The sequence below is a fragment of the Nanorana parkeri genome, unplaced genomic scaffold (assembly GCF_000935625.1).
Source record: "Nanorana parkeri isolate BGI_ZX_2015 unplaced genomic scaffold, ASM93562v1 scaffold44, whole genome shotgun sequence".
Taxonomy (NCBI): domain Eukaryota; kingdom Metazoa; phylum Chordata; class Amphibia; order Anura; family Dicroglossidae; genus Nanorana; species Nanorana parkeri.
This window is the reverse complement of record NW_017306312.1, coordinates 854,214-873,254: the sequence shown is the minus strand read 5'-3', so window position 1 is coordinate 873,254 and position 19,041 is coordinate 854,214. Positions and strand designations below refer to the sequence as shown.

The window sequence follows — 19,041 nt, the reverse complement described above, 5'->3', positions numbered from 1 at the left end:
GGGCTTTAATGGTTTCTTGCACCGGGGCCCTGAGGTTTCTAGTTACGCCTCTGGTCACATGATGTCATACGGCGCTAATGTTTCGGATCCGCTCTGATGAAAGGTCCCTGTGCGGACCCGAAACGTTAGCACCGTATGACAGTATGTGACATTGGGTATTGATTAAACATATCAATACTTTAAAAACCCTTCAAGTGTGTGCCGGTGAATTATTTTTATTTACTATTAGTGTTTTGCACGGCACCATCAGTGTGGTCACCTGGGCACCACATATAACTTGTGATTTTGAGACCGTGGCAGTGCGAATGGGATTTGGACTTTGTTGACAGATAGAAGAACCGTGCAGTTACACATCTTTTAGCAGCTTCCATACCGATATTTCAACTGCCTAGCTTGCCGCTTGCTTGAAGTTCAGCCCTGAATGGGCCGTAAGGGTTCTATGTTTAAAAAGCAAAACGAACTTCCGGTTCCGGCGCCCGATGGACTAGAGGTGTGTGAAAGAGCTCCGTCCCGTATCTCTTCAAAATCTACCGAACACGGACTGCAAACACAACCGGCATACCCTGTCAGTAGCGAACACCACACTGACCTGCAGACGATGGACAAGTTTGTCTCGCGGCCTCAGTCAGTGAAACGGAACATCTTGCCGCTGACTGAAGCGCCACGTGAAGCATCTGACATGGCGGCACAAAGTGAAAGCAGGGACACCATGCAGACAGACGCAACGGGTGAGTCGCCTCCTAATATATCCCCTTTACCTCAAGCTGGAGAGGACTATCAATCGTTGGCCTCAGCGGTGGCTTCATTCCTAAAGGCTGATCTGGCCGCCATCATCACCGATACCATACAACAGCATATGGGAGGGATAAATCAGGCGCTAGAGCAGCAATCCACACGTATGACCACTGTGGAACAACGAATGGGGGAACAGGAGGATCGAATGCAGGTCCTACAAGTCACACAAAACGATGAGCATAAGCAAGTTGGCTATCTGTTAGACAAGGTGGATGACCTTGAAAATAGACTGAGGCGTAACAACTTGCGTATAATTGGCCTCCCAGAATCGATCCCCCCGGGAGAACTACACACCTTTTGCTCCCGCACAATACCCCAGGCTTTAGGCATGCTTGCACCCTGCAAAGTGGAGAGGGCCCATAGACTCGGCCCACCCAGGGATCAGCAAAAGCCAAGGCCTGTTATAGTACGCTACTTGGATTTTGCTGATCGACGTGACATAATCATGGCCTACCGAGCCCAACATCACCTGATCGCCGGAGGTCATAAACTCCTTCTATTTGCGGATTATTCGGCTGTCCTCTCCAAGCAACGGAAAGCGCTCCACGAGTCATGCCAGATGCTGGTGGCACAACGCATTAAATTTACTATGGTGTACCCGGCTATACTCCGCATAGTAACACCTGATGGTTATGGTGGACCCGGCTATACTCCGCATAGTAACACCTGATGGTCACACTAAATCATTCACTTCTGCGCCCACGGCCCAGGCCTACGTTAAATCCCTGCTCAACCTAAACACTCAATCAGTGTCTGATAGTCCTCCACGGAAAAAGAAAGCATGAGGCATTATTATAAACGCAGCTCAATTAAGGTCCGATCCGTGTTCAACGTCTATACTGGGACATTGCTCCAGGGACGGAGCTCGCCACTAGAGTTATAATACAGATGAATACGAGAACCCGATCCACGTGGATTCCTAGGGTTCACCAATTTTTAAAACCACACACCCGCCTCAGGGAAAAAAGGAAGTCGCATACTAGAACTGACGTATTACTACTTTTTTCTATGTTTTTGGTTCACGCGTTACCGATGACATGTCCCAACCCCTTTACCCACCTCCTACCTCCCACCTTCCCCCATTTATTGCAGGGAGATGTTTCACGGGGTGCTCCCGCAAACCTGATTTGCACTGCAACCGACGCTTCTTCTAACACCTACTCTGGATTTTACCACCCCTGGTGCGCATGGAGCTCAGGGATAACCATGCGTGCCACTAACTTTATGTGCTACCTAATTAATTCTTAGAGCCTGGCTGCTAAATAATCCCCCCACACTGACAGATGTTAAAACCACCCTACACCGCCTTATGCTCATCCAGAAACTCGACACCAAGCATAGCCAACACTTAACAGACAGATTCTTTAAGACCTGGACACCGTACTTGATACTCGAAATGACCACCCCTCAATTGAAAGATGTGATGTCGCTGTTTCAATATTCCAAATGGTACTTACTGGCTAAATCCACGGGCTCCTTAGGCGAACTTGATGTTTTATGAGCTTTCTCTGTTACCCTTATATGTGTACTTACACAATAGAGACCCTTCTTACCCATAGGACTGGTTGGGGGAGCTCCACATTATCACTGCTATTACCTTAACATCATACTGCAATCCCTCTTCGCCCTAATGGATTGACCACCTCACCTTTCACATACTCTAATTGGTAAACTTCCAGAAAACAAAAGATATCGGTTGCTATGCGCTTCGACCATACCTGTTTACAACCAACATACCTTGACACAGACAACTTTGGTGACCTTGTAGTTGGTAAACACACCACACCCTACCATTCCCTTCCCTTACCCTTCCTCCTCCCCTCCAGTATTATCCTAGCTCTCATGTCATCTTGTTTAATTGCAGTTACCTGTTACTATAGAGATGTACTCTCGAAAAATGTTATGCATCTATTGCTGTTTGGTTATGCAGGTTTTCATGATATTAGTTACAGATGCTTATATGACGTAACTGCCTGGGTGGTCGGTTGACCCCCAGATTATACTTATCTTGTATTGATCCTGCATTGACTACTGTATGTTATGTATCATAAATACCACAATAAAGAAATACTTGCTTAAAAAAAAAAAGCAATACATAGAAGAGAAATGCAAACATTTTCCCTGGTGACACAAAGTGAAAACTGTTGTTGTTTCTGCACAATGTTTTCTTTCAGGGTATACAAGAGAGAGCTAAACCGTACAAGTTTACTTCTCCACAGAGTTATGAGCAAATCCTTTCTCTTCCTGTTATGGCGACAGACACTCGGTTACCAGAAAGAGACATAAACCATGAGCAGCACAGTTCCTTAAAGTCTTTTTTTTAATAATAATTTCTTTAGCATTTCTCATGTTGCATATTTGACATTGAAACTTCATACATCCGCTACCTTGTAGCTGACATGTATGTAGCACTTTCACAGAGGGGAAAAATAGATATTTAAAGAGACCCTGTCACTGGGGCACTTCAACTGAGAAAGTAGCACCCTTCTAAAGAAGATTACCCATACTTACCCTACTGGTGGGGCTAACTGTGGGAGAGCTAGGCCCACCCATGCTACCCGAAACATATAGGCCAGTGAAGTGACACGGGCGGGTGAGAGGAACCACAGCACACCGGGGACCAGGCATTTAACACCCCAAGACGTTTCATATTGCAGGGGGGCTGTAGTTCTTAAAGGGGGCGAAGGCTGGAGTCACTGCCCATTAGAAAGGTAAGGCCTCTTTCACACATAGGCATATCGGGAACGCTTGTCAAACGCACACAAAAGTGTAACATGCTTGTTATGCCATTACTAGTTAATGGCTAACCCCAAGCATGGCCAAGCAAATTTAGTTTTTTTCCCGCATGTCAAACGCAGGAAACAAACACCCGTGAAAGTGTGTCACAGCAACAAGCATTCCTAGCTACACCTATGTGTGAATGGGGCCTAAGTACGAGTAATCATTGCTGGGTGTATTTTTTTGGATGTTCCTCAGTTTGAGTTCCATAGTGACAGGGTCACTTTAAAGCAGAGGTAAACAAACTTTGGCCCTCCAGCTGTGGTGAAACCACAAATCCCATCATACATCTGCCTCTGGAAGTCACAGGAAATGCCTCATGGGATGTGTAGTTTCACCACAGCTGTAGGGCCCATGTTTGCCTACCCCTGACTTAATAGAAAACTATAATGGGGTAATTTATCAAAAATGATGCAGACATAATCTGGAGCAGTTGCCCATGGCAATCAATCAGTTTCTATATTTCACTTTCATAGCTTAAAAGAACAAACTGAAAAGAGAAGAATATTGCTTACTATTGGCAACTGCTCCAGATTTTGCCTGCTGCAGTTTTGATAAATTCACCTTATTGTATTTTCAGTGCATACCTTTTTGCAACTATTATTGTAATGTGATCTGTGCGATCCCGTGCATTCACTCTGTTCACACCAGCGCAGTCCGTTTCGTACCAGACAAAAAACAATCCTACTTGTCTAATTTTCTGGTCCGGAACGCACTGCAACGCTTGTAAACGCATCAAAACGCACCGTAACGCGGCAAAAATGCACGGCACTGCGTTTGCAGATCTGCTTCAGATCTGCTCCAGACATGGTGTGAACATAGTCTAAGAAAAAGGGACCTGATCCCTGATGGCCATTGGGTAGTCTTCTGTCCTTTTCTGCTCTTCTCAATGACCATTTTGCCTGCGAAGTGCGATGGCTGTCTTCACTGCCCAGAGGGACATAGAAGGCGGTTCTAAAAACAAATTATGTTCCTGCACAATATAAGCACTTAAAGAAGCTGTAAAGTCCCAGCATATCCTCTAGTCCCAGCATTGTAAAAGCAATACATACTAGAGTTGTCTTTGATAATACAATCAAAGCTTACTTGAACAAAATCCCTTTTACAGTATGTAGTGAGTGCTGCCTTCCGTCTGCCCACAGGCCCGACGCTACCATATAGGCAGGTCAAGCAATTGCTTGACAGTGCAAGCGGGGGGGTGGAAAAATGAGGCTGGCCGCAAGTTGGCCGCGGCGGCTCTGATCACACCTGTCAGCGCTCCCTCTCTCTCCTGCCGGCCTTTTTTAACTTTTTTCACTCTTTTTCTGTTCTGCTCGGTACCTCTGAGGGAGCGAGCAGAACAGCCGAGCCGAATGCCGCTCGGCTGAAATTAGCCGTACCAGCCTGAAGTGAATAGCCGAACAGTGTTCGGCTCACTTCACTTCAGATCGGTCATTCACTCGGCTGCCCTCGGCAGCTTCGTGAATAGACCCCTGAGTTGTAGTTCAGAAGGCAGACTCTGTGAGTGTTGTGAGCAAGGAAGTGCATATTCACAGGGCTGAGTGGAATTGTGTCAGTGCATTGAGGAAGTACATTCAATGGGCATCTACATTATGTATGTTTACAAACTTCTAGATGGATATTATGAGTGGGATAGAACTTAAGGAAATTGAATATAGAATTTTTTTTTTTTTTTTAGTTTTTAACCATAGATAGAGTTTAATATTAATATATTGTTAGGAGTTTTTGTTATGCACAACTCTATATGTTACAGTATAGTAGTTCTGGCACCTTTATATTGTCGGGGAAGCCATTATACAAGAGTTTCACAGCTAGTCAGTAACACAAAAATGTTAGTTTAGGATATCTGGGGTTGGCGGGCACTTTGAATAGCGATCAGCACAAGTACACATACAGCTGCCTAAGAGAAGCAGCTGTCAGTGCCGCACAGCTGCCCTGGCACTTTAAGAGGCATTGTGGACTGTGACTGGTAACAGAATGATGTGCTGTGTTCTGCTACACCCCTCAGCAGCTGTCTCTGTCTCATTCTACAGCATAAGCCCAAAATGAAATGTCCGCTGGGTGCACAGTGCCGAATAAAACAGGAATGAACAGTCCAATCTGTGGATTTGCCATCTTGGCATCAAAATGAAACACTTAACATTGTATGCATGACATTTACATAATTTCCTTGGCCAGAAAGAAATTCCATCTGTGCAGGATAACTGAAGAATGCGCTTTGTATAGCCTGGCATTAATAACATGCCTGACATATTTGGAGTGTTTAATAGGCACCATGTAAGTGGACATTGGTTGAAAGGTCGGGAAGGGGGTCTACACTGTAATGTGCTACTCTTCCTCTGCTATGCAGCTTGAAATTCCCGGTCTGCTGACTTCTTGGGGCTCATGACTTTTGTTTCTCCTGGTTCTGGCCTCAACATACTCTCCTTGCCAGCACTCTGTTGCAGCCAGCCACATTATATACATTATATTTAGCGCTTACAGGTAGTGACCTCCGCTCCTGCAACAGTGTATCTAGCAGCCAATCACTAGGCCCAAGCACTGTCACATGACTGATGGAGAGAGGTCGCCGCTCCCCCTTGTGTTAGTCCCAGGTAACATTAAGGCTGGGTTCACACCTAGGCGTATCGAATATGCGCGTTTGTCGCGCGATTCGCGGGCAAAAAAAGTGCGACAAACACACGTTTCCGAGGGCTACCTGGCTGTATCCCAATGGATACGTGCGACAAAAACGCCCCAAAGAAGCTCCTGTACTTCTTTGGGCGTAGGGCATTTTGTAGCGCGTTCATACGGCCTGTAATACGCCCAGGTGTGAACCATACCCATAGGAAATAATGGGATTTCAGTGTTTGAGCGTTTTGCAGAGCGTAGGAACGCGCGGTGTGACGGTGTGAACCGGGCCTTAGGATTTGAGGGCTGGCTGCAAGCAGCAGCAAGTCAGTGTTAGCAAGGTGACAATAAGTGGGTTAGATGGTCTCTCTGCAGGGACACTGTCACTTTGCCCTGTATGGGCAAGGAGGCAGTGCCTCTTTAACCCTTCATTATAGTTTATGAACAATGGATTGGTGAACTGTTATTGCTCCCCCATCCACCATTTAAAAATGTCAGTAGTGAAAAGTAGGGCTGTGGAAATTAAAGATTATTTCTCAATTAATCGTTAAACTTTTTGATCGATTAAAATTATTTTGATCGCTAATGAAAACACTCGCCTCTCCGCCGGCTTCCGGGAGTCCCGTCGGCGATCTGGTGACGTCACGGGCATCGTCGTCACCGGACTCCTCCCCCCTTCCCCAAGTGACTCCGTCGGCTAAAGAAGGGAAGGGGGGAGGAGTCCGGTGACGTCGATGTCCGTGACGGTTAACGAAGGGAAGGGGGAGGAGTCTCCTCTCCCCTCCGTTAGCCGACGGAGCCACTTGGGCCAGTGAGTTTGCCCAAGAAACTTTCTGCACGAGCGCCAGCCAAGGCATTGGCCTATACACATACAGCACAGCAATGAAGTGATAAAATGAACTAGGATCACACTAATCCAGCACGTTATTATTCTCAGTTGCCCCAATCAATCGGCGGCCATATTTAGTGGGGCACGTGAGATTAACCTCTTGCCGTCCGCCCGTAGTAAAAAAACGGACGGACGGCACTGCAGCATCTGCGGGTTGCCGTCTCCAGACGGCAATTTTTTTCTGCTCGCGCGCGCCCCCTAGCGGGCACGCACGGGCAGAAAAGACCCGCTAAATGCACACACCCGTTACCGGGTGTTTCACATATAGGCGATCGGCGGGTGTATGTGTGTTATAATTAATCGAAATTAATCGATTAATCGATTAAACAAAATTTCGATTAATCGAACACGAAAATTTTAATCATTACCAGCCCTAGTGAAAAGTCTTCTGGCAGCCGTTCCACCAAGAGGATCATAGTCGTTTAAGAATGGGGAATGAATAAATGGGTCAAACAGCAGCTGCTGATCCATTCATTCATTAATTTCCAAACACTGTAAGACTATTTTTAACCCTTTCACCCTCTTCCACTCATACACATCTGATCTGCACCCTGTCTCTGTATTGTGATCTGTATATTGAAGAACTGATGCCCAAACTTTTTTTTTGGTTTTACATGCAGTAAAGGAGGGTTATAACCCCTGTCAGCTTTTTTTGCCATCTGCGTCCCTTCACTTCCTCTCCGATAGCCAGAGAAAATCCCTCCAAAGACAGGGAAATCTCTGGTGGTAAGTGGAGTCACCAGAACTAGTGTCCCAGTTGGAGGATTTCCGATCTGTTCCTGTTCTGATGACTCCCCCAAATTTGGGATCTACTTTCACTTTCAGTGATAACAGTCACCAGGACCAATAGAGAGGGTGAATCTCCCCAATGGGGGGGGGGGGGGGGGAGAGAAAGCCTACAGACAGCAATAAATAACCTGACAGGTGTTCTAATCACTCTCCAGTCTGTCCAAAACTTTAAAAAAGTTTTGGCTTTAGTTGCACTTTAACCCCTTCGCCACCCTTATCCTGCACATTTACCCTTTAGGCCTCATTCACACGAGAAAAGGCCGGCACGTACAGCTCCGTGCTGCGTACACGGCCGTATCGGGCAGCTCCCGGGAAGGACAGGTGCTGCGTGTGATTAGTACGCAGTCCCCGTCCTTCTCTATGGGAGTACACGGCCGTACGCCTCCCTACACTCACCTGCCCTGCACGTCGGTGCGGATGCGGGTGTCCGTACTCGTACACTGACTGGATTGATCCTGTCTGCGTCCGAGCCGCGACACCCGCACCCGTACGGACCTGCACTTGTGGTGAGCGTAGGGAGGCGTACGGCCTCGTAGTCTCATAGAGAAGGACAGGGGCTGCGCACTAATCACACGCAGCACCTGTCCTTCCCGAGAGATGCCCGATGCGGCCGTTTTCTCAGCACGGAGCTGCACGTGCCGGCCTTTTCTGGCGTGAATGAGGCCTAAAGGGTAAATGTGCATGAGGCCTTAATCTGCATCATGCCACGTTGTGTCCCCTGTCCATTTAAGGTAGCCATACATTGTGAGATGTTCGTTTGGAAATCGTGCACAACAGTTGATGGTAAGGCACCGATTTTAGTTTATGCTAATGTGAACAAAACTTTTCGTATGGTCAGGTTGGAAAATGTTTCTCTGACCGAATGAAATTCAATGAATGAGTGGGGTTTTCGTTCGTTCAAAATCTCCCCAAGAACAGGGCACATGTGCAAAAGGAAAGCTGCCTAGCTAAAGCAATACTTTCTCTGCATAGGTCAAACGAATATTTCCGTCTCATCAAAAATTGGTCGGTTAGTATAGCAAACGAACGATTGCCGAAATAATAGTAAAAAATTGTAAAAAAAGTAGTTTTGAAATGTCACCAAAAGAAAGCTCTATTTGTCTCAAAAATAATATTAGATTCATTTGGATACAGTGTTGCATGCCTGTCAAATTGTCAAGTCAAACTATTACAGCGCTGAAAACTGGCCATGAAAGGGGCATTAAAAGCTGGTACCCAAGTGGTTAAAGATCATGTCAATCACAAACTCTATCATAGAATATGCTGCTGCTATCTATGCCCAATACCGCTAAACCACAATACAATAGGGTATGTTTGCCAACAGCCCCAAGTTTCCCAGGACTCCCTTGGGTTTGAAGAGTTCAGAGAAAAGGAATTTCTAGAGAATATTGCTTGGTTTGAGCACAGCCATGTCATTTATTAACTTATAATAGGGCTTGTGTATGAAAATTGTGCTAGGAGAAAATATCTTGCTGGCAATAGAAACAAATCCGCTTCCAACCGTTAGTCCTACAATCCATGGTTTGAGAATGAAACAAGGAAGCTGGTTCCTACAATCTCATAAGCTCATGCATAAGCACCAGTATTATTGGTACAGAGTGCAGAATACTTTGTTATCTATGTCTGTATACACATAGGGGTGTATATGTAAGTAATGTGCAGAGCCATACGCCCTGCAAAATCTCTGTGAACTTTCATCCTGTGTGAATAGATGCAAACGCTAGCATTCTTAGTTAAAGGAGAACTATGAGGTGAGTGAAAATGACTCATCCCCATAGTTCGAGCCGACGTGTGACAATTAAACTGTCACACATCGGCTCAATAGATCGAGAAGTTCGCTCACTTTTTGAACATCTCCCTGCAGAGAGCCGTGACTGTCACGGCTCCCTGCAGGGATTCTCCCCCTTCCTGCACTGATCTTTCAGCGCTGACTGGTGGAACGGACGGGAGAGGGGGCGGGTACAGCTGGCACTGCCTCTAGATAGGCAGAGCCAACTGTCATTCACGCAGCTGGGTGGATCTCGACAGCATTGTCTGGATAAGTCCTGGCTGCGACAGTCTCAGTATACCGTGAGTTGTGGCTTGCAATATACTGAGCTTTGGGTCACGAGAGGACGCTAGTATATGTCCTCCCGTGACTCTTAAGAGAACAATGGGGGAAAACACTATTTCTCTTTTAATCGTCTTTTTCATGTTAAATGTAATGTAATACCACATTATAGCCTGTAGATGGGGCTGAGTAACATAGGAAATTAATACTTATTTCCTATGCACCTTAGCTCCATCTAGTGGGCATAATGTGGTATTACATACCATTTACCTAAAAAAATAAAATAAAAACATTTGTTTTTGCCCTTTTTAAACAGAACGAACGTTCACAGAGATTTGCAGAATGAATGCCTCTGCAAATTGTTTATGAATAGACTCTGGAATACAACATATAGTAAAATGGGGTGGACAAATCAATATGAAATTCGTAAGCCAGTCTGTCCATTTCAGGAGCCAGCAGGACTTTTTTAGGAGCCAGCTCCATTGACAGCAACTAGAGAAAACCTCAAAAGTTAGACACCAGCTCTAATTATTATTATACAGGATTTATATAGCGCCAACAGTTTCTGCAGCGCTTTAGCACTGGTGACCTGGCTGATGGGATTTGTCCAGCCCTGTAGTAATAGATTCCATAATGATTCATATTCTATGTAATGAAATTCAGTTGGTCGGGTGCTAACTGAGACTTATGGATCAAAGTGTTGCTAATAAGAGCTGTTGCCTTTTACCCGCAGTCAGCATGCATATCCAAACTTTCAGATTCCAGTGCTCATAGTGCAGATTTTTGGATACAAGAAGCAACATTTGATATGCTTCTAGTTATTGGTTCCAGTTCCGTAAATGAAAGCCATCCCAGTTAATTATACACTCTGGGAACTGTGTAACTCTTTACAAGTTAAAGGCTAACTTTAGCACTCCCATAGCACTGCTTTCTAAGGTGCAAGTTAAAGTTCCAATTTACACGCCATGGACCACACACCTAGACCCAAAGGTTACTTTCTAGCAGGGCCAGGCAGACCTTTGGATTGAAAGTTCTGTCCAATCAAAACTGACACATTCGTTTTGGATGGACATCAGAGGGTTGAATCATCCAACAGTGTTAAACCATCCAGAGACACTTTGATCGCAGTGTGTTAGTTTTCAGTGATATTTTTTTTATCACAGAGCTCGCAGTGCTGAAAACAAGTATACATCCTGCACCTCCCCTAACTACCCCCATGTTCTAAGCTGTCACTTACACTAGCATGTGTTAATACTTAACCTTGCCCTACCCAAACCAGTCAAATACAACTTTAGCCAATCTATTTTTACACTTTTGGATTGGGAGGGGGCATTAGAACCACTGTGAGGTATTTATTGCTATCTGTGTTCCTTTGGGACATCTACATTCACTTCCTGCCCTGACCATTGTCCTGAATACAGTAAGTGAGTTTAAATCTGAAATTATACAGTTTTCACCAGGGGCGTCCAGAGGCCGGGTGTCACCCGGTCTCTAGACCGGGTGACACCCCGCCGTGTTGTCATCGCACATGCGCGGCCATCTGATTGATGCCTGCCGGTGGCCATTTTGGGGATGGACGCCGGCAGGGAGAGGAGGGGACGTTCACCCGGCGGGATAAGGTATGCCGCCGGGTCCCTTCCTCTCTCCTGACACTGTCGTGCTCTCGGTCCATGACCGAGTACCCGACTTTTTAGAGGGGGTGACACCAAAATGACTGTCAGTCATTTTGGTGTCACTCCTGCAATGGTGACAACCGGGTGCAGGCCGCAGTCCCCGCATCCCCCTTGTGATACCACTGGTTGTCACTGGCACTAAGGTAGAAAGCATATCCTCTAAAGGGGACACCTTTGACAACTGTTGAAGATAGTATTTACCATTACTAAAGAAAGATTTTTCTCTCACTTCATGTTCTATTTACGGGGCATGAAATTAAGGGTACCCCCTCCTTCCCCCTAATCGAGATAAAGAAGCAATAATGTGCTGCCTCTGCAGTTATATGGCAATGCACTTGCATTGATGTTTATTGTGTATTAGTATAGTTAATACACTTCCTCTGTGTTCGATTCAGCCATTTTGTGGCCACATGAGGAGAGGAAGGCATTATCCTATTTTGACCTTCAAATACTGTCATATCAACCATCTGCAACATCCTATTGTTTGCCAGAATCTACTGCATCCAATAAAGAACCTTGTGGATGAAAAGTACTTGGTGAGTTCAGCTATCTGAAGACTGTTTGCAGTGACTGTATCTGCTATTTACAGGCCAGGCATAGAGGTCTCAGGAAGGGATACATTACTATTTCAACAATTGGAGTCAGAATAAATAAATCAGAGGATTGAATCCTTTTACACTCCAAAGCAACTTAAAAAACACAGCTTTATCTTATTTACAAAGATTAGTGAACATTGAAAAGTCTCTATTCCTTTTATAAATCATCCCCAATGCCTTAACTCTTAACCGCCCGAACACTATAAATATGTATTTTCTACACTCCTCGGCTCAATCTAGGGCCATAATGTGGGATTACATTACACAACCTGAAAAGAAAATATACTGAAAACATTTGTTTTGCCTTTATTTGCACAGAACAAAAATTCACAGAGATTTGCAGGGCGAATGACTGCAAATTGTTTATAAATAGACCCGTTAAACTCCTCCCCACTACTTTACCTACATGCTAGCGTTTGAAAATAGCAAATGTCCACCTTCTGAAAAAATTATAAATGCACCCACATTGATAGAAGAATAAAATCTGAATTTATTCATTTGTTTTGTATTCAGGTCTGCAGAACATTGTAACTGCCATCAGTGCATAGCAGGTGCAATGAACATGCACACGCTCCTATATGCTTACATCTCAGAACCAGGTCCATATAGAGGTATGGACCTAATGTTATGCAGCTACACCGATTTCAAATACACACAGAAGGATGCATGGACAAGCAACCCGCAATTCAAATAAGTGGAGGGGCAGTTTGAGGATGGGGGGTTGGGGAATATGACCACGCCCTTACATTGGCTGTCAGTGGGAACAACGCCCTTAGACTGGTGGTAAAAAGGAAGTATGTTCTCACATTGGTGGTCTGTGTGGAGAATGCCCTTACATTGGTGGCCACTGGGAAGAATGCTCGTACAATGATGGTCAACAGCAAAAATACCCTTACATTGGTGGTCAGTGGGAAGAATACCCTTACATTGGTGGTCAGTGGCAAGAATACCCTTACATTGGTGGTCAGTGGGAAGAATACCCTTACATTGGTGGTCAGTGGCAAGAATACCCTTACATTGGTGGTCAATGGGAAGAATACCTTTACATTGATGGTTAGTGGGAAGAATACCCTTACATTGGTGTTCAGTGGTAAGAACACCCTTACATTGGTGGTCAGTGGGAAGAATACCCTTACATTGGTGGTCAGTGGGAAGAATACCCTTACATTGGTGGTCAGTGGGAAGAATACCCTTACATTGATGGTCAGTGTGAAGAACACTCTTACATTGGTGGTCAGTGGGAAGAATACCCTTACATTGGTGGTTAGTGGGAAGAACAATCTTACAGTGGTGGTCAGTGGGAAGAATACCCTTACATTGGTGGTCAGTGAAGAACACCCTTACATTGATGGTCAGTGGGAAGAATACCCTTACATTGGTGGTCAGTGGCAAGAATGCCCATAGATTGGTGATCAATGGGAAGATTGTCCACTTAGAGATAGCTAAAAAGATAATTGCTCTCAATGGTTACTTATCTGAAAGCAGGAATTGATAATTTCTCAAAGAACCCCTAGCAGCTCCTGGAGGAACCCCTAGGGTTCCACTAAACCCCGACTGAGAAAGTCTGCTTTAGTGAACATGTAGAAGCAGAATAAATGGTATGATAACCTGACCGGCAGGTAAACCTGGCAGGTAACCTGACTATGATAAATGCTATGATAACCTGACTGGCAGGAGTTCATCATAGGAAATGCAATCTAAGCAATGTAACTGACGAGAGCAGTAAGGATACTTCCTGCTAGCAGAAACGAGCACCAGATCTCTGAGTAAGGACATCCTATTTCGCAACGGCCTCAGCAAGCAAGTTTGAAATTACTTTGCAGACGAAGCTGCATATATAAGGACATAAAACAGCTTTCAGCTCAGATACCTCACATGACTCCACAAAGAAAATATGAGCAAACCACTTGTCCACCACAGAGGTCAGAATGAATGCACAGTCTTGGAAGGCAGAACTGTCAAGCCTTTGTGCTTTCACACCAACAACAAAAAAAGTCAATATAAAAACAAAAAGTTAATATAAACATAAAAATAAAGAAAAATTATGAAAAGTTTTTTTGTTTTTTTTCATTTTTAGTAACATCTCCAGATTCATCAAAACACTTGTTTTTTATCACCGACATGTCTCGTTCAAACTGTAGTTCTAGTTCCACCATGCTATAAAGAAAACCACCAAGCTGATTGTACAATCTCTGAACAATATTCCTGTACCGACAGCTATGTAGTGTGGGGGTCTAATCCATCCATTACATTAAAGAAGAACTCAGAGAAAAATGTTTATTAACACCTACTCTCGAACAGCAAGGGTTAACTGCTTATTTTGGTCTAGGGAGGAAAAAAAACCTGTTATACTCACCCAATCCTCAACCAATCGCTGTGAAGCGATCCCTCTGGCACCACAATGCAATGCACAGAGAGCCGTGCCTCTGGTAATGCACAGTATTTCCCCATGCATTCTAGCAACGTAGGGATGCACCGATAACGGTTTTTCGGTATCGAGTATGAGTACCGATATTTTGCTATCGGTACTCGCCGATACCTAGTACCGATATTGGTGCTTCTGCTGGCATGGAGCTGGCTTCCCTGGCAATCAGGAAGCCGGGCAGCAGATAATGACATGCCACCCAGCTTCCTGATTGCCCGGGAAGCCAGCTCCATGTTGTTTGGCAGGCTTGATTGTGATTGGCCAGGAAACCAGCTTCCCAGCCAATCAGCATCGAGCCGGCTGTTAGATACTAGTATCAGTATTGGTGCATCCCTATAGCAATGTAATTCGAATATAAAAACTGAGACTGACAGGCAAATTCAAGTACAGAGAGTGATCCCATTAAAATCTATTTCCTTTATAACTTGGCACCTCTTTTAATTATAATGAGGACCGAGTGGTTAAATCTACAGGTGGAAAAACTCTTCATTACATTAATATAATGGAAATAAAAGATTCTGGTGGACTTGAACTTCATTTAGAGAAGTAGGAAGCCTACTAGATGTTTTTCTGGAAGAGCATAATATAACGGCTTACTGACATTTATGTACTACATACAGTAATAACATTTTGATCTTACATAACTGCTTTATTATTAAGGCCTCATTCACACACGAATCGGCCTGCACGTACAGCTCCATGCTGGGGCCGTACCAAGTAGCTGCCGGGAAGGACAGGTGCTGCGTGTGATTAGTGCGCAGCCCCTGTCCTTCTCTATGGGGCTACGCGGCCGTACGCCCCCATACGCTCACCTCATTTGCAGGTCCGTAGGGGTGCGGGTGATCGTATTCATATACTTGGTGAATGTATGCGTCCCGGCCAGAAATGCAATGCATGCGTTCTAATCACACGCAGCACCTGTCCTTCCCGGCAGCTACTTGGTACGGCCCCAGCATGGAGCTGTACGTGCAGGCCGATTCGTGTGTGAATGAGGCCTTAGGCATTAGAAAGGTTTTTTTTTACCCTGTTAAAGCAAACTGGACTAAACTGTGTATTATTTGTTTGTTTTTAATCTGCATTTCTCCTGTTCATCCTTTTGATTCCAAAATAAAAACAAAGGTGACAACTACAGCAGCCTTTCATTTTTCATGTTATTGCTCTACGTACTCAAGCCCCCTTATTGCAAACTGCATAGTTGCAGGTGGGCAGTCCGAGCCTGGCATGTCATCGGATCGCGCGGTTTCCTGTCGCGATTCCGCCCGTGCAATCAAACACGATTGGGACTAAAACAGCCGTGCGTCATGTGTTGCAAAAGTAGGTACATGTGCCTTTTTTCTGCGATTGCCGCGCAGATGTATCCCCATTGAAATCAAAGGGGCCGCACAGCAACCGCTGTATGCAACTGCACACGATCGAGCGGCCCCTGGATGTATGTGCGTCCCGGATCGCCTAGGTCTGCACCAGCCCTCAATGAGTTTGGACACCTGCTAGGGAGCACAGACTTATTAGGGCTAAACTTCCAAATAGGGACATCATTTCCATAGCTTGGCAAAGTTATGTATGCATGTGCTCAGGGAATTCCTATTTTGTTGTCCCATTCTAACATGATTGGATGTTTAAAGTGGACATGGGTTCACTTTGGTAAGTAAAAAATGCACCCTGTAAGTAAATCAGTGCAATGAGCCCTTTTTTTTTGTTTTTGTGATGAGATCTCAACTCCAGTCAAGAAGTGACGTTATTAACTTTAAATCATCTCATTCTGATTGGCAGGGGATGATCATGAGATGCAGATCTACACAGTAGGGCCCTGTTCACTCCTAGACATTTTGTTGCACATAAATACGCACAACCAAACGCGTAAAACAAGAAATCTCACTCATTCCTATGGCCCCTGTTCACACCTGAGCATTGTATTGTAAGCTGTAAATCGCCTGTCGCTGGAAAAAGCACATGCGCTTCTTTTGTACAGATTACAATGCAAATCCCTGGTGGTCAGCAAAGTCAACAGAACTAGTGTTCCCATTGGAAGACTTCCCATCTATTCCTGTTCTGGTGACAACTCAAGATCAGGTGATAACAGCCACCATAAAATTCTGAATTTCCCTAATGGGGACACAGACAGCAATAAAAACCTGACAGGAGTTCTGTAACTCTAAATATTCGTAACCCTTGCAGTGAGGCTACCCCTCCCCCCCCACACTACAAGGGTTAAAGTGCTCGTCCAGGGTCACAAATATAAAAGTTATACTCACCCGAACATCATAGCCGGCTGGCTCCTAGACCCCTAGACCCTAGCTCCCTGGAGCTTCTCTTTCCCCTCCGCTCCGGTGGTCTAAGGTCCTATGAGTCATCATGTCCTATACAGTGTATAGGATATGAGGACACTGAGGGACATTGCATGGTTGGAGCGTCGGGAGAGCGAGGCTGCAGGAACCAGTCTAGGAGCCAGCCGGCTGTGAGTTTCAGGCGAGTATAACTTTTTTTTACGACCTTAGATGAAAACAAGCACTGCAAGGGTTAAGAACATTCATAACCGGAGTTCTTCTTTAAGCATCACTGACCCTGTATAAGCATGCAGCAAACATCAGAGCCTGCCAACTAGTTCTAAGTCAAGGACTCAGGCTAGGTTAAGGCTAGGTTCACACCTGCACTACACCCCATGGCACCCGGGACGCAGCAATTGCGGCACGGCCCCGTTGATTTCAATGGGGTGACATCTGCGTGGCAATTGCAGGAAAAAGGTACAAGTACCTTCTTTTTGCGATACACGACGCACGACTGTTTTAGCCGTGATCGTGTTCGGAAGCACAGGCGGAATCGCGGCGGGAAACCGCGCGATCTGCCCAGCGTGACTGGCGTGCCATTAGAAAATAATGTCACCCACAGCGCAATCGGTTCACACTTTGGCTACTCCTGACCGCGCGGCAATCCATGCGGAATCGTGCACGATTGACGCGCGGTGAGGTTTTGCCAGGGTGTGAACCTAGCCTCACACCTAGGCGATTTATCGTGCGGTTTTTAGTGCGCGATATCGCACAAAACAGAGATTTGCATGCAAGTCTATGGAAGCTGTTCACACCTTTGCGATTTGTCGCACGCTAGAAATCGCTTGTCGCACAAGAGGGTGCAGGAGCGATTTTGGGGCGGTTCTCAATGCATAGAGATGTCTATGGAACCCAAACCGCGCGACAACCGCCCCAAAATCGCTCCTGCACCTTCTTGTGCGACAGGTGATTTCTACCGTGCGACAACTGCGCGGTTTTCAAAGTAAAGTCATGTGAACAGAAACGCGTGACAACTGCACGAAAACAGCTCAGTCGCTTAGGTGTGAACCTAGCCTCAAAGAGCATGGCAGCGAGGCAACTAGCATTTTCATTAGCAGGTCCGCAATCGTGACATCTATCAGTACAGGTTCCCTTTGCTTTCTCAGTGCTGGCCCAGCTCCATCTACAAGTGAACAGTCACACTGCCAACAAACTTAGCAACTTCCACTGCCAGCATTACAAAAGTCTCCCTCAAAGAGTCCACCGGATGCAAACCAGCGGCAAGAACCAAAGTAATAATGCAGAATATAAAAGATGATCGATTATAGATTGAGTATTAGGTATGAGTTGGTGCAGAGCAGCGAATACCTGCAATACCAGCGCGGATCGTCGCGGCTGCTGTGCCCATAGAGTCCGTGCAGATGTGCAGCGCTGGATGACATGGCAAGGGAGGAACAGAAGAAGATGAAGCCTGAGAAGTGACAGCCGGGATCCCCATACCACACCCGGGACCCCAAGACACACTTACTGCCTGCTTGTCACTTACCGGTGAGGAGGAAAGCTGCTGAGGACTGGTCCCCGATCTCTCTGATAGTCCCAGGCACCGGCAGCAATGTCTTGTTTTCCAGACTTCTCTCTGAGTTCAGAAGAAAAAAAAAATTCTGACTTCCCCTCAGTCCGGAAACATTGAAGTGATGCAACAGTTCCCACATGTGGCTGATCTAGACTGCTCTGTAAATGTATGATTCCAGCAGAGGAGCAGAGACTGCTCAGTACATTGCCAGGGAGAGAACTTACATAGGACCTCAGTGTTCTGTCATATGAGGGACACACAGGGTGCAGATCCCCTGTGTCTTCACACAGCCACATTCTCTTTACAATGATACAAGTATCAAGTTGTAACATTTAGCACAGCATTTCCCTACTGTTAAGAGGATGCAAAATCTTGAGGCACCCCAGTAGTTTCAATTTAACAATGGGAGAAATAATGTGCGGTTCCCCCCAAATCTATACCATTCCCCCTAAATCTATACTATACCTTATCCTACATAGGGGTCTGGTATTGAATTTAAACTTGAAGTAAACTGCTTTGATTTTTTTTTATCTACATGTGCAAGCAGTGGCGGACCTATTAACCAAAGGGCCCTGGTGCAAGACTTTATCTTGGTCCCC

At 45.5% G+C, this 19,041-nt stretch overlaps 1 protein-coding gene across 1 annotated transcript in view; it reads right to left on the bottom strand.

Moving 5' to 3' along the window:
• Positions 1-18,477, bottom strand: part of WIPF1 (WAS/WASL interacting protein family member 1) — an 83,648-nt gene extending 65,171 nt beyond the window's left edge. The window contains exon 1 of the mRNA XM_018572398.1: positions 18,416-18,477. The gene's annotated coding sequence lies outside the window, so the exon portion shown is untranslated. The remainder of the gene's footprint in view (positions 1-18,415) is intronic.
• Positions 18,478-19,041: the final 564 nt, after the last annotated feature.